This window comes from Taudactylus pleione, unplaced genomic scaffold, assembly GCF_031769625.1.
Source record: "Taudactylus pleione unplaced genomic scaffold, aTauple2 ptg000656l, whole genome shotgun sequence".
NCBI lineage: Eukaryota > Metazoa > Chordata > Amphibia > Anura > Myobatrachidae > Taudactylus > Taudactylus pleione.
In genome coordinates this window covers 1,865,465-1,879,541 of record NW_028285058.1, presented here as the reverse complement: position 1 = coordinate 1,879,541, position 14,077 = coordinate 1,865,465, and positions in this window count along the sequence as shown.

Sequence of the window (14,077 nt, the reverse complement as noted above, 5' to 3'; positions counted from 1 at the left end):
TTGGTTTTTTATGGGAACAGGGCAGTGCTCCGCACTCGGCCCGAGTTTCTTCCCAAAGTTGTTTCCCAGTTTCATATTAACGAGGAAATAGTTGTTCCGGCCTTTAACTCACCGGGTCTTTCCGTGGGTGAGGCCTCTTTGGATGTTGTGCGGGCCTTAAGGACTTATGTTGACCGCACTTCTTCGTTTAGGAAGTCGGACGCTTTGTTTGTCCTCTTTGGCTTCCGTAAAAAGGGTTGGCCTGCTTCAAAGCAAACTTTGGCAGCCTGGATCCGTATGGCTATTTCTGAAGCTTATCTTCATGAAGGCCTACCGGTCCCTCCTTCTCTGAAGGCTCATTCCACTAGGTCTGTGGGTCCTTCGTGGGCAGCTCGACGTGGTGCCTCGGCAGTTCAGATCTGCAAGGCTGCTACGTGGTCTTCTGTCCATACCTTCGTGAGGTATTACAGGTTTGACACCTTCGCCTCTCAGGATGCTTCCTTCGGGCGGCGGATTCTCCTTTCTGCACAGGAGCGTCCCCACCCTTAAAGGATACTGCTTTGGGACATCCCCAAGGTATCCTGTGGATACCCTATGGACCCTGAAGTAGAAAATATGAGATATGGTAAGAACTTACCCTTGTTATCTCTATTTCTACGAAGTCCATAGGGTTCCACAGGACTCCCGCCCTGTCGCACCTGTGCTGCAGATGGGCTTTGCTCTGGTCACCGGTTTTCCGTCTCCCTCTGGTGAGAATGTGATTCTTGTATGTGTCCAGATCTTTGTTCTCTCTCTTCCTTCTCCTCCTCCGGCCTATGGCTTGGTAACTAACTGAGGTGCCTTGGCCCGGGGGCGGGGTATAGGAGGGGGACCTAGTGCATCCTGGGAGGCTGAAAGCTTAACTCTTTGGTGCCCTACGACTGACGTCACACCTATACCCCAAGGTATCCTGTGGAACCCTATGGACTTCGTAGAAATAGAGATAACAAGGGTAAGTTCTTACCAAATCTCATATTTTTTCGCGTCCCGGACTATTCGGCTGTTTTGTAGGCCAAAAAGTATCGCGCGCGTGCCCGCTTTACCCCGTATTCAATTTGAAAGTACTCGAAAACGGAACCCGATGATACCTGAACAGGCTGAAAGAGTACTGTCAGATTTGGGGAAATCAGCCTGACACCCCCCAAAAGATGCTCTGACATGGGGGTTCCCTATGGTACCCCCCGATATGGCTTGCTGAAGGTATTTGGTGTTTTTAAATGAGCTCAATAGCTGCTAAATAGCGTTTTTCTATACGTGGTGCAGAATAGTATTCAGGAGTATTTTTTCCAGAAAATAACTTATCCCAGCAAATTTGGGGTATATGAAAATGGGGGCTAGCATATTTAAAAGTTGCTAAAGTGAAGTTGAAAAAAATCGTGAAAAGTCCACCTTCCGCAAGCACCTGCAATCAAAAAAACACTTGGACCATAATTGGGGACCCCCCCCAGAGTCAAGTTTGCTAGTTTTTAAGTTTGTACGCCTACTTTTTTTTTTTTCGCCCCCTTTTTCAAAGTGATTTTTGGGGTGTCCTTAAGTGTTTTTTTTTTTTTCATTTTGACACAGTTTACCTTTGAGGGACTGTCTGAAGGCTGCACGGGGGGTTCCCGAAACACTGCACCCCAAAACCTCAATTCTGCACTTTTTTCCGCCTACTATTCATAGGCAAAACTTTTCTTGCCTAGTTCAGTGGTTCTCAAACTCGGTCCTCAGGACCCCACACAGTTCACTTTTTGCAGGTCACCCAGCAGGTGCACAGGTGTATTCATTAGTCACTGACACGTTTTAAAAGTTCCACAAGTGCAGCTAACAGTTTCACTAGTAATTATGTGAAGAGACCTGCAAAACATGCACTGTTTGGGGTCCTGAGGACCGAGTTTGAGAACCTGTGCAGTAGAGCACTTTTGGGATGTGGTGGAACAGAAGATTGGTGGCATGAACAGACAGTCAACAAATCTGCAGCCACTGTGTGATGATATCGTGTCACCATAGACTAGAGTCTTGGAGGAATGTATCCATTACATTGTGGAATCCATGCCATGAGGAAACCAGACTCTTTTGGTGGCAAAGGGGGTCCCTGATAAATTGACTACCAAGTGTATGTTATTCTACAAACTAAACGAACTTTGAAACTTGGTGTCATCTTAAAGAGGGTGACAAACCTCCTCCTTTACGAATATATAAACAGAACATTATTATCATCATCATCAAGAGTTATTTACAGAGCACACATATTGTGCAATAACTTTACAGAGAATATTAACCATTCACATCAGTCCCTGCCCCACTGGAGTTTACAATCCAGATTTCCTATCACATGGACACTCATACACAACAGGGTTAATCTGTTTTAGGAGCCAATTAACCCACCAGTATGTTGTGGACAGTGGAAGGAACCCTGCTCAAAGATGTGAGACAACATACAAACTCCACACAGATAGAGCCTGGAACTCATGACGTCTGTGGTGTGGGACAGTAATGCTAACCACAATGGACCGGATTCAAATAGACGCGAAAAGCCATAATCGGCAAAAAAGTGCGTCATCAATCAAAGGACATTTTCGCCTAAGCGGAAACGCAATGCACTGAAACAGGCGGAAAAGTCTTTCCAATGAATGGCAGGCGGAAAAAAGTGCAAAATCTCTATTTTGGGGTGCAAATGTGGGAAATTGATTCTGAACCCTTTGGACATGCGCTCCCGCAACCCCCCCCCTTCTCAAAGGACTAATCTGCTGAAAAAAAAAAAAAAAACACCCCAAAAACGACATGTCTTTTTTTGGGGTGTTCGGCTGTGATTTTTTTTTTTTTTAAATGAAAAAAAAGTGGGGGGACAAGGATAAAAAATAGGTTTCTTGGGGGAGCTGTATGGATGAGGCAGGTGATTTTAGGATTGCAGGTGCTTTTTTAAAATCTTTCAAAAGTGCACTTTAGAGGCACGAAAATATGCTAGCACCCATTTTCAAGTACCCCAAATTTTACTGGACTAATTATTTTAACCAAAATAATACTGTTTTAGAGGGGGGCGTAGCTTGGTCAGCACTGTGAGCAGACGTGCTGCTTTCTGCTCCTGACCTCCGATACCTTTTTGGAGGATATCGTAGAGGCTTCCTGCCTTCAACCCACTCTCCCAGTGCTTGCTCCGGGCCCAGACACCTACCCGCTGCACTTGGGTTACTCGGGAGACAGGAGGCGGCTCCGTTAGCGGAGCTCCGGAAATTCGGGCCTACAATTAGGCTGAAGCCGCGGGCTGGAGTGTGGATGCGGCTCCTTCTCTCCCCGCCGCACACGCGCTGTTACCAGGACTCCGGACCATCCACGTGACCGCCGGTTACCGCCTCCTGAACACCCGCTTACAGTTGGACACCCGCTGCCACTGGTGGGGTGGTCCACAGGTACACTATAACCCCGCTATCGCGGAGCTTCCATCCGCCATTTTGGATACAGGTTTGTGTCTCTAAGCTGCCGGGGCTCATTGCCGACCAGGGATTGCAGTGGGATTCTATAAGTTTGGGGCTGATTCAAATCCTCCTAAGTTTTGGCTGCCCTGGGATCAGTGCTTTCACCTCCTGAAGACACACTGCCCTGCTGGCTGCCTTCTTTTTTATACATGCATCTCTGCCTGTCTCCCTCTGGAGCCTGAATACACCATCATAGAGCCCTCTATGGTATCCTGGAGAAGATTATATCATTATAAAATGGTTCTATAGTGCTCAACTTGTCAGCTGCTTGTCGCTTGAGGTATAATACCCTCTCACAGCATGTTTCCCTTTTAGGGATGGAGACTCCCTCGCCCATGCAGTATTAAAGTGCATAAATGTTCATATCACATCACTACCAATCCCTACCTGTCTTCTAAAAGTCACTTACGCTTTTATTTGTATTACATTCTGTTCCACAAGGCCGCCTAAATGCCTACATGTCCAGTTCCCTACTCCATCCTCCACTAAACAGAATCATCAACTCTGGCGTCATTGAAAAATGCACCGACCTCTGTTGCGCCATACTCCCATGGCTCCATGACCCCGGCTGATTTGGGACTTGATCTGGATCCAGCAGCCCCTCTCACTACACAGTCTATGTCCAAAATGTTCGCAGCTTTTCGCACTGATATCCTCTCTGGGGTGGAATCCGCAGTTCAGTCGCTTAAAACGGAGCTTGTGGGATTAAGTGGTCGTACAGATCATTTGGAGGGAAAGATGGGCAAATTGGTTTCCTCACATAATGACCTTCTAACTGCTCATTCTGAGCTTCAAGCAGAAGTATCATCTATTTGTGATAAAATGGCGAATATGGAAGACAGGTCGAGAAGGAAGAACATTAAAATTCGGGGTATCCCTGATTCGGTAGCTCCTACAGAATTACAAGAATATGTGACCAAATTATTCCAAAAATTCCTCCCCTCGGCTTCACCTCAAGACCTTCTCATCAACAGAGTTCATCGCCTGCCTAAGCCAAGAGTGGGGACTAACAGCTTCCCTAGAGATACCCTGTTGCAAATTCACTTTTTTCATGTCAAGGAACTTATTCTGAGAGCTGCCAGGCAAATTGAAGGATCTGATACACTGGGAGGTCTTCAGATCTTCCCGGACTTCTCGGCACATACCTTGGCTAAAAGACGTTCGTTTCATTCCATCACTTCAGCACTCCGTGAATACGATATCTCCTACCGCTGGGGATTCCCGGTCAAGCTCCTACTACAATATGAATCATCCTCATATGTTATATTTACAGTTGAAGCTGGCATTAAATTATTAGCGGAATGGGATATCACCGTGTCCACAGCTACTTCTAGATCTTCTGATCATGCTTCTCCTGATTGATCGAGTTTCCAAGAGATCATAATATATGTAGTTATTTTTCTCTTTCTTAGATGCTATTGATAATGAAGATCTCTGCAGATTCCAATTGTTTATGTGCATGCCTTATAATTCTACCATTCCTGAATTGTATTTATGTTTTATATCCCATGATTCAGTTGATATGTATGTATATTATACTTCTTTTATATAGGAATTTTCACTTTTTTTTTTCAAATTATTATGTTCCACCTCATTCAGTGGTTTACAGATTAGATTATAATGCTTAGGTGGAGGCTAGTATTATTATAATTCTTATAATCCCTATATAGTAAGTAGTGATAGTTTATATCCCATATATCTTTAAGCTGGAATTACTATGTCAAGTATGCTTTACCATTTTTAAAACTGCCCAGCTTTGCTCCGATATTGTTAGATGACTGCACGGGTGGGTGGTTTTCATGCTGAGCCACCTCCCCGATGTTTTTTGTTTTGCCATCATTATTTTTCTGCAGCAAGCATTCTAGCCCCAGTTCTTTGGCTAATTTAGTTTATCTTTTTTATTTTCAATATATTGTAGTGTTGTTGTTTTTTTTTCTTCTTCTGCCCCCTTTTTTCCCGTTTATTTTTAGGAATCTAGATGCATTGTTTTATATGTGTTTGTTGGAGCTTTGTATCTATGTGACACCAAATGGTTAAATTTTTTTCTTTAAATACACATGGGGGGGGGAAGCAAAGGTGATAGCATTGCAGGAAATGCATGTTTCTTCATTAGCGCCTCCGGTGATCTGTGAGTATATTATGCCAATGGTCCCTTTAAACACAGTGGGGTGGCTATACTATTTCATCGTTCAATACATTTTGAACTCTCCTGCAAAACTGTAGATAGGGACGGAAGATTTCTAATCTTAGTGGGGAAGTTAGATGATAAGGAAGTTACCTTGGTTTCCTTCTACGCTCCAAACTCGAGACAAGTTCCCTTTTTAAAAAAGGTGTTAGAGGCCATTCGTAAAGTCCAAAAAGGTCATCTTGTGATCATGGGTGACTTTAACTTGGTCCCTGATATTAAACTTGACAAATCATCTAATGTAAGAAATTTGAGTCAGGGATCAGTTCCCTCCAATAGTTTCCGTAACCTAATGGCAGAGTACGATTTGTACGATGTCTGGCGAGTTCAGTCCCCGACAGATAAAGATTATACCTATTTCTCACACGTTCATAATTCCTACTTCCGAATCGATTTGATTTTATTAGATAAATGGATATTGCAGACCGCTCGCCAGGCTAAAATAGTCCCGATAGTATGGTCAGACCATGCAGCTATGACCTGGTTTTGGGACTATAGTAACTCTAGATTACCCCCTGGACCATGGAGATTCTCTGAATATCTGTTGACATCTCCTGAAGCAACGCCGCCTGTTTCTGATGCTTTTTCCACCTATAAGGCTACCAATTCCCCAGACGATACATCTATCTCTATATATTGGTGCGCTCTTAAGGCAGTGGTGAGGGGAGTAGCCATTCAGACTGGCTCTAGGCCTAGAAGGCAATATCTACAACAATAGCTAGACCTAGAACAAAGTCTTGCACAAATAGATTCCCTGAAATCAGCTTAAAAAATTATTTTTGACTCCTATGAAAAGTGCTCTCTCTAAGCTACAACACAAGTTCTATACTTTAGGCAATAAGTCTGCCAAAAAATACTGGGCCTAATGCAGAGCTGAACGCTCTGACCAGAGCGCTCGCTCTGAATCAGTGCCCTCCTACCTGAAAATGGAGCGGCCTCTTGGCCGCTCGCATAGCTGTGGGTGATCACCCACAGCTTATGCGAGCGGCCAAAAAGATGGTCGCGATGGACTTTGACCATCGCGACCATCGGGCTTGCGACGAGACCCTGCGGTAGGGTCGCGCTGCCGCAAGCCCAGGAGTGATTTTGGCTCTATCAGAGCCAAAATCACTCCCACTGACATCATTATTGATGTTAGTGGGGCCGGCTTCAGACGGTAGGCGTTCCCATGGGAACGCCTCCGTCTGGCAGCCATGCCCCTGGCACGCCCACCAAAGGGGGCGTGCTGTCAATCAACATCGACAGCACGCCCCCTTTGGTGCGAGTCCCGGAGCGACAGAGAGTCCGTCGCTATGCGGGTCTCGCGCATGCGCACGACGGAGCTCCCTCCGTTGTGCGCATGCGCAGTGGGGCAACATCGACCCGCTTGCGAGCGACCTTTGCTCGCGAGCGGGTCTGAATGACCCCCACTGTTTTATATCATTCTTCACCACTTGTACAAAAAAGCTTCTAGAAAGCTATTAACACAACTTAAGCTGCATACACACATAACGATTTTGTTAGTGAACGATTTTCGTTAAGTTTTTCCTTTGAAAAAGTGAACGATATTTTGAAGTGTAATGAACGATTTTTTGAACGATTTTTTTCAACGATAAATGAAAAATGTACCTTCCCGTTAATGAAAATCGTCAAGTTGGTCAGTCAGAAATGGACGATGAACTACAAAAGGGAACGAGCATGAACGATTATCGTTCATCGTTATAGTTAAATCGTTCAAAAAATCGTTACGTGTGTATGCAGCTTTAAGGACACAAAGTACAATTATTAGGGCTAACAGTACGCAGTTCCGGTGTCAGTGCGTCTTATTTTGGGGTACAGACTGATTCCCACATACTATTCAGGACTTTCCGCCTGTTATGCATTCAACTATTTGCGTTTTCGCCTGTTCTGTAATTGAATAGGGGAAACGCAGGGACGCACATGTCGCAAATTCACATCCCAAACAGGTGAATGCGGTGGAAAGTACAACAGCCGAAAAAGTCCGGGACTTTTCGCGGCTAATTGAATACGGGCCTATGGCTTGATGATGGGAGCATAATGAAACAGAAGAACATGTAAATAAGAGCACATGAAAGCAGGAAGCTGGCCATACACTTGTACGATGTAGTACAATGCGATTCATCGTACGTTTTCCCTTCAACTCCCCGGCAGTCCCAACGGCGCGATTTGGTGCTTTTAACACACACGATCTGCATACGATTACAATAGATATGATGGGCTGCACTTCTGGTCATACGATATGTTTTAAGAGCGGCGGGAGCATGCATCGAATCGTATCCTACCTAAATGCTACACGATTTCGACACGATTCATCATACTGCGCGTCGAAAAGCGGGCAATCGGCCCGAAATCATGCTAGTGTATGGCCAGCATTAAAAGGAACGATGACAGATGGAACCATCCCCCAGCCAAATGAATCATTACTTCCACTCTTATGTTGGGTACTCACTTAATGATGTGTACCCAGCTGATGTAGCGTGAGGCGGGTCCCGGCAGGTGAGCCAGCATCGGCAAGTGCGTACACACTTGCCACTGCCGGGAGTGACGGCAGGGGCCATGCTGCATTCGGCAGTATGGCCCCTGCAGACGATAATGCGGGAGATGCCGCTGACAACAGGTGGGAGCGAGCATCATCAGCGACATAGCGGGTACACACTGCCTGATGTGGACGATATGTCAGCCGGATCAGATGACATATCATCTAGTGTGTATCCGGCTTTAGCTTTGCCACCATCTTTTCCTGATCTGGCTTCCTTACTCCTCTCAGGACAATGTTCTGGCCATGGATCTGTAAACATGAAGAACACTAGACAGCGACTATTTTGGAGCCATCTGACTACCACTGTGACAGCGATTAAGAATGAAATAGATGGTTTAGGGCAACACACCCATTCCCAGAATCACATAGTAAAACATATATACATACAAACAAGCCAGATAGATTATTTGCCTCTCATCTCAAGCATAACAACTATAACAACTCATTGATAAAAAGCTGGACCTGGATAACAGTTATGTATGTTCTTGTAACCTCAATGTTATTCCAATACTCATGACTAGGACACATCAGATGGAATGGATGCCTTCCTGGTGAGCTGTCATTTACCTACTCTACTATCTGATGCAGACCTAGAAGAGGAAGGTTACACCACTGGAGTGAAGGAATACAAAGTGTTCTGCTCATGTTTGGAAGATATTGTCTACACCAGTGTTTCCACTTACAGCAGTCCGTACTTGCGGTCAAGACCAGTGTTGGCACTTAAAGCATTCCATATTGGAGGTCAACAACAGTGTTTTCACTTTCAACATTTTGTACTGACCATCAATACCTTTGTCTCCACTTACAACATTCCATACGGCCATCAACACCAGTGTTTCCTCTTACAGCATTCCGTACTTGCGGTCAAGACCAGTGTTGCCACTTAGAACATTCTGTACTGGCCATCAAGACAATTGTTGCCACTTACAGCATTCTGTACTGGCCATCAAGACCAGTGTTTCCACTTACTGTTTCCATACTGGCGCTCAAGACCAGTGTTTCCACTTACAGAATTCTGTACTGGCAGTTAAGACCAGTGTTTCCACTTACAGCATTCTGTACTGGCAGTTAAGACCAGTGTTTCCACTTACAGCATTCTGTACTGGCGGTTAAGACCAGTGTTTCCACTTACAGCATTCTGTACTGGCGGTTAAGACCAGTGTTTCCACTTTCAACATTTTGTACTGGCCATCAAAACCAGTGTCTCCACTTATAACATTCCGTACGGCCAACAACACCAGTGTTTCTTCTTACAGCATTCTGTACTTGCAGTCAATACCAGTGTCTCCACTTATAACATTCCGTACAGCCATCAACACCAGTGTTTCCTCTTACAGCATTCTGTACTTGCGGTCAAGACCAGTGTTGCCACTTAGAACATTCTGTACTGGCCACCAAGACAAGTGTTTCCACTTACAGAATTCCATACTGGCACTCAAGACCAGTGTTTCCACTTACAGAATTCTGTACTGGCGGTTAAGACCAGTGTTTCTGATTTTTTTTCTGAAATTGATTCTGATCAGGAAGAAATTTTCCTTAAAATCAGGTAAAATTAAATTTTCAACCTTTTCCCAGTACTTAATTTAGCTAGTTTTCATTTCATGTAAGTGTTACTACATTTTAACTATATACTGTATTTTGAACAGGAATAAAGATAGGTCAAGACCAAAACATCTGGAAATGTAATAGTAAAAACACTGTTCAACCCTATAGGGCCTACTGCAGTGTTCCCTAGGCCACACAGATACTCATCAATTTTAACTTGCCATGACATTGATTATTTTCTACCTTAAAATGGACTGTGAATCAGAGTACTTTTTAATCCTTTATGTCATCCAACTATTGCCCTGGTTAAAGAGCAGGGGGCACTGGGTATGTTCTGGGGATCTAAAAGTGTGAGTTGCAATTTGATGCCTGGTATTCAGAATTTAGGGCCCAATTTGATAATGGGCTTTAGGGGTAAGTTTACTAAAGTTTTTAGAAGTGGAGATGTTGCCCATAGCAACCAATAAGATTCTAGCTATTATCTTCTAGAAGGTACTAGTTAAATATAGTTAAATATTAAGTAAAATCTGATTGGTTGCTAAGGGCAACATCTCCACTTCTAAAAACTCTCAAATTTACCCCTTATTCTCATTACTCAACTCTCGGGCAAGGTCCAGTGACGCCCGCCCTCCTTGGGGACACAGGGGTGTCATACATTTTTTTAAATACCTTAGGTTGCCGCGACTCAAGAAAGTTTGGGAACCACTGCACTAAGCCACAGGTTCTCAAACTCGGTCCTCAGGACCCCAAGCAGTGCATGTTTTCCAGGTCTCCTCACAGAATCATAAGTGAAATAATTAGCTCCTCCTGTGGATCTTTTAAAATGTGTCAGTGAGTAATGAATACACCTGTGCTCCTGCTAGGTAAGCTGGAAAAGGTGACCTGTGTGAGGTCCTGAGGACCGAGTTTGAGAACCCCTGCACTAACCAATACACTATAACAGTGGTTCTCAAACTCATACAGTTTCACGTTTTCCAGGTCACCCAGCAGGTGCACAGGTGTATTTGTTTCTCACTGACACATTTTAAAAGATTTACAGGTGAAGCTAATTATTGAACATGTGATTCTGTGTGGAGACCTGGTAAACATGCTCTGTTTGGGGTCCTAAGGACCGAGTTTGAGAACCTGTGCACTATAAATGATACAACTACTATGAAGTATGACAAAAACATAAAAAAACTACTTGCTACTTCTCTATACTGCCTTATGCTCAGTAGGTCTTACAGAGACCATAAGTAGTCCCTTTTCACTCCGACTAAGGTTAGTTATTTTTCTTTCAATACAATATCAAACTAAGAACTAGGGCTTTATTAGTAACATTACAACCTATTACAATCACTGTATTAACTACGCATTTCACACAAAAGAAAAAGTCCAAACACTGTCTTGAATTGTTTAATTGAAAAGGGGAGTGGATAAGGGTGTTATTGTACGTTGTGTTATGTTTTTAGAAGAAACAGAAATTTTGACAGTTAATGATAAATTTTATATATTTTTTTTAAATTATATTTATTGGAATTTTTTTATTTCTATGAATTACAGAACATAGAAAACATTTCCATGCACAGATAAAATTAAAAATGAGAAACAGATTCAACGGAAATACATGAGTTCGGGCTCCACTGGTCAATGTCCGAAGTGTTCTATGGAAAATGCATCTTATATTCATGCTTTCTGGTCTTCTTATAAGATCAAAATATTCTGGTGTAAGGTTGTAAATGTTATTAATCAACCTTTTGATATTAACCTGCCCTTTTTACCTATCCCAATGTTATTTGCACATTTCGAAGAATGGAAAGACGGAACACGTATGCAGGGGCGCCGAGAGGGGGGGTGCGGGTACTAATTACCCCGGCCCGGGCTTGCTGGATGGGGCCTGGCACCTCTCCCCCCCTCTTAAATCACAGCAGCCCAGCACACGCTGCTGTCTGTTGGGCTGCACTGGGACACTGCTCGCGGCTGCTAAGAAGTAGGCTTACAGCGCACCCCCTCGCCAGCGCGCAGTGGCACTGCAAAACTTTCCTTTCTTTTTTTTTAACCACGATTAGGCCACGCCCCCTTTAACCCGGTCCCGGTGCGGCTCTTGGCGGGCCTGCACGTATACGGCATATTTTACCACTCTTAATCCTTATAGTCACAATAGCAAAAAAGCTTATACTTGAAAAATGGATTAAGAGGACAGCCCCTTCCAGTGAAGAACTTAAATCAATGATATTAGAAAATATATATTTTGACAGGCATAATGCTCTTTCTGATATTAAACAAGGTGTGCGGAGATTCTATACTAAATGGGAACCATACCTTCTCACTCTCCCATTACAATTGCAGACTGGTATAAACAAAGGGGTCCATCCTATTACGAATGGCAAGGTGCAAATTGCTATTTTCACTTCGAATTTGCATAGCGAATACATTTTGCAATCCAATTAGCAACTTGCACTGAATCAGTCAGACTGAATTCGCATCTTACCCATTCGCACCTCCCTGAGGGTGTGAGATGGAAAGGAAAATCTTTATTTTAAGGTTAAAATGTCGGGACACCGTACTAAACCCCTTGGACACCCCCCTAATGACTAACTAGGCAACTGGAAGTCTCCAATTAGCTTAATTAGTCCAATAATTATATGTAATTTTTTGGGGTAAAAAAAAATGTCCTCAAATTACCCCAAAATCAACTTTTTCATTAGTTTAGGCACCCAAAGTTAATTACAATAATTTTTTAGTTGAAAAATTATTGTTTTTAGAATTTTTTTAACAATTTTTCAAGGTGCCCTCAAAGTACCCCCAAATCACCCTTTTTCCAACTTTTTTTTTGCATTTTCCATTTAATGCAGTTGAGATAAAAAAACAACCTTTTTTCGTTTAATCATTTTCTTGTATTTAAAAAAAACCAAACACACAAATCAGCCATTTTACATCATTTAAAAACCTACAGTACCTTCCTAATGCCCACAACAACCTTCTATATGGTCCTGTTAACAAAATTATCCATTTTGGGGGGTCCAGGATGGTCTCCCCACATTTTCATGCATTTCTTGCAAATCTCATTTGGCAGTCAATTTGCACCCCTACGCTGCGAGTAGTGCGAATAGGCATTTTTAATTGGATTCGAATATTCTTAGGAGCACGCTTTGCTGCGAAGTGTGCGCGTTTCAAGAAACAAACTCGCTACTTGCCATTCCCACCTAATTGGATTGAGCCCAAAGTATTTGAAAATACGACCTGGTATCTTCCGAAACATGTTGTATGACATAGTGCTATAGCCCTTGACATCTCAATTTGACCATTATCACTATCCAGACATATCTGAGTGGTTTAATAGTAATGTTTGCTAATGTCACTTTTTTATTTATTTATTATTTTTTTGTTCTTCATTTTAATTTTTACCCCAGTTATTGTTTTTCTTTTTCCCCCTCAGACTGACCTCCCTCCTCCTTTGTTCCTATTTTCAATCTATTTGTTAAGCTCAGCTGATATTATATTGTTATGTTGGGAACAAGGAAAAAAAATGACATCAAAATTCACCTTATGTTTTGATAGTACATATGAGGTTACATCTATATTTTCATATATATGTTATCTCTAATAACCTTGTAAATTCTTGAGATGTTTCAATACAATGCTTAAAGAAACAAAATAGAGAGATAACAGAACGAATACAAGTAGGCCTTTGACACCTAACAATAAGGAAGTGAATACTAGGTGGTAAATTTATCAAAGGTCGATTTGTAATTTTGAGTGATTTGAGGTGCGATTTTCATTCAATTTGTATTCGATTTTGCTTTTGGGTATTTACTAAAGGCCAAATCGAATGTAAAATCGAATGTTTTTAGTCAAATCGCCCATCGGAAAAACATTGGTACTTTTACATAGCCCAACACACAAAACCCTTATCTACTATTATTCAATTTGAAATCAACCTCAAAAATCGGACTTAAAATCGAACTTCAAATCACCAAATGAATAGACCCGCTTCATGCTTTCGATTTGAGCATGAGCAGGTCGGATTGACACAGATACATGCAGTCATCAGTGAGATGCCTGCATGTATCTGACTGCAAAAAGTAATTAAACAGTTAAAAGTTTTAAAAAAAATTGACGTGAGGTCCACCCCCCCAAAAAAAAAACCAGAACCAGCTCGGACTGTTCAAACCCAGGTCTGGTTGACTAAGTACAGGGAAAAAATGACGTAGGTCCTCCCTGTACTCAGTACAACCAGTACTGGGCTATGGGAAGCAGGGATGGTTCTGGAATTACAGGGAAAAATTTGCGTAGGGTCTCCATGTAATTCACAGAACCAGCCCTGGACCCTTTTTAACGGGGGACTGATGCCAC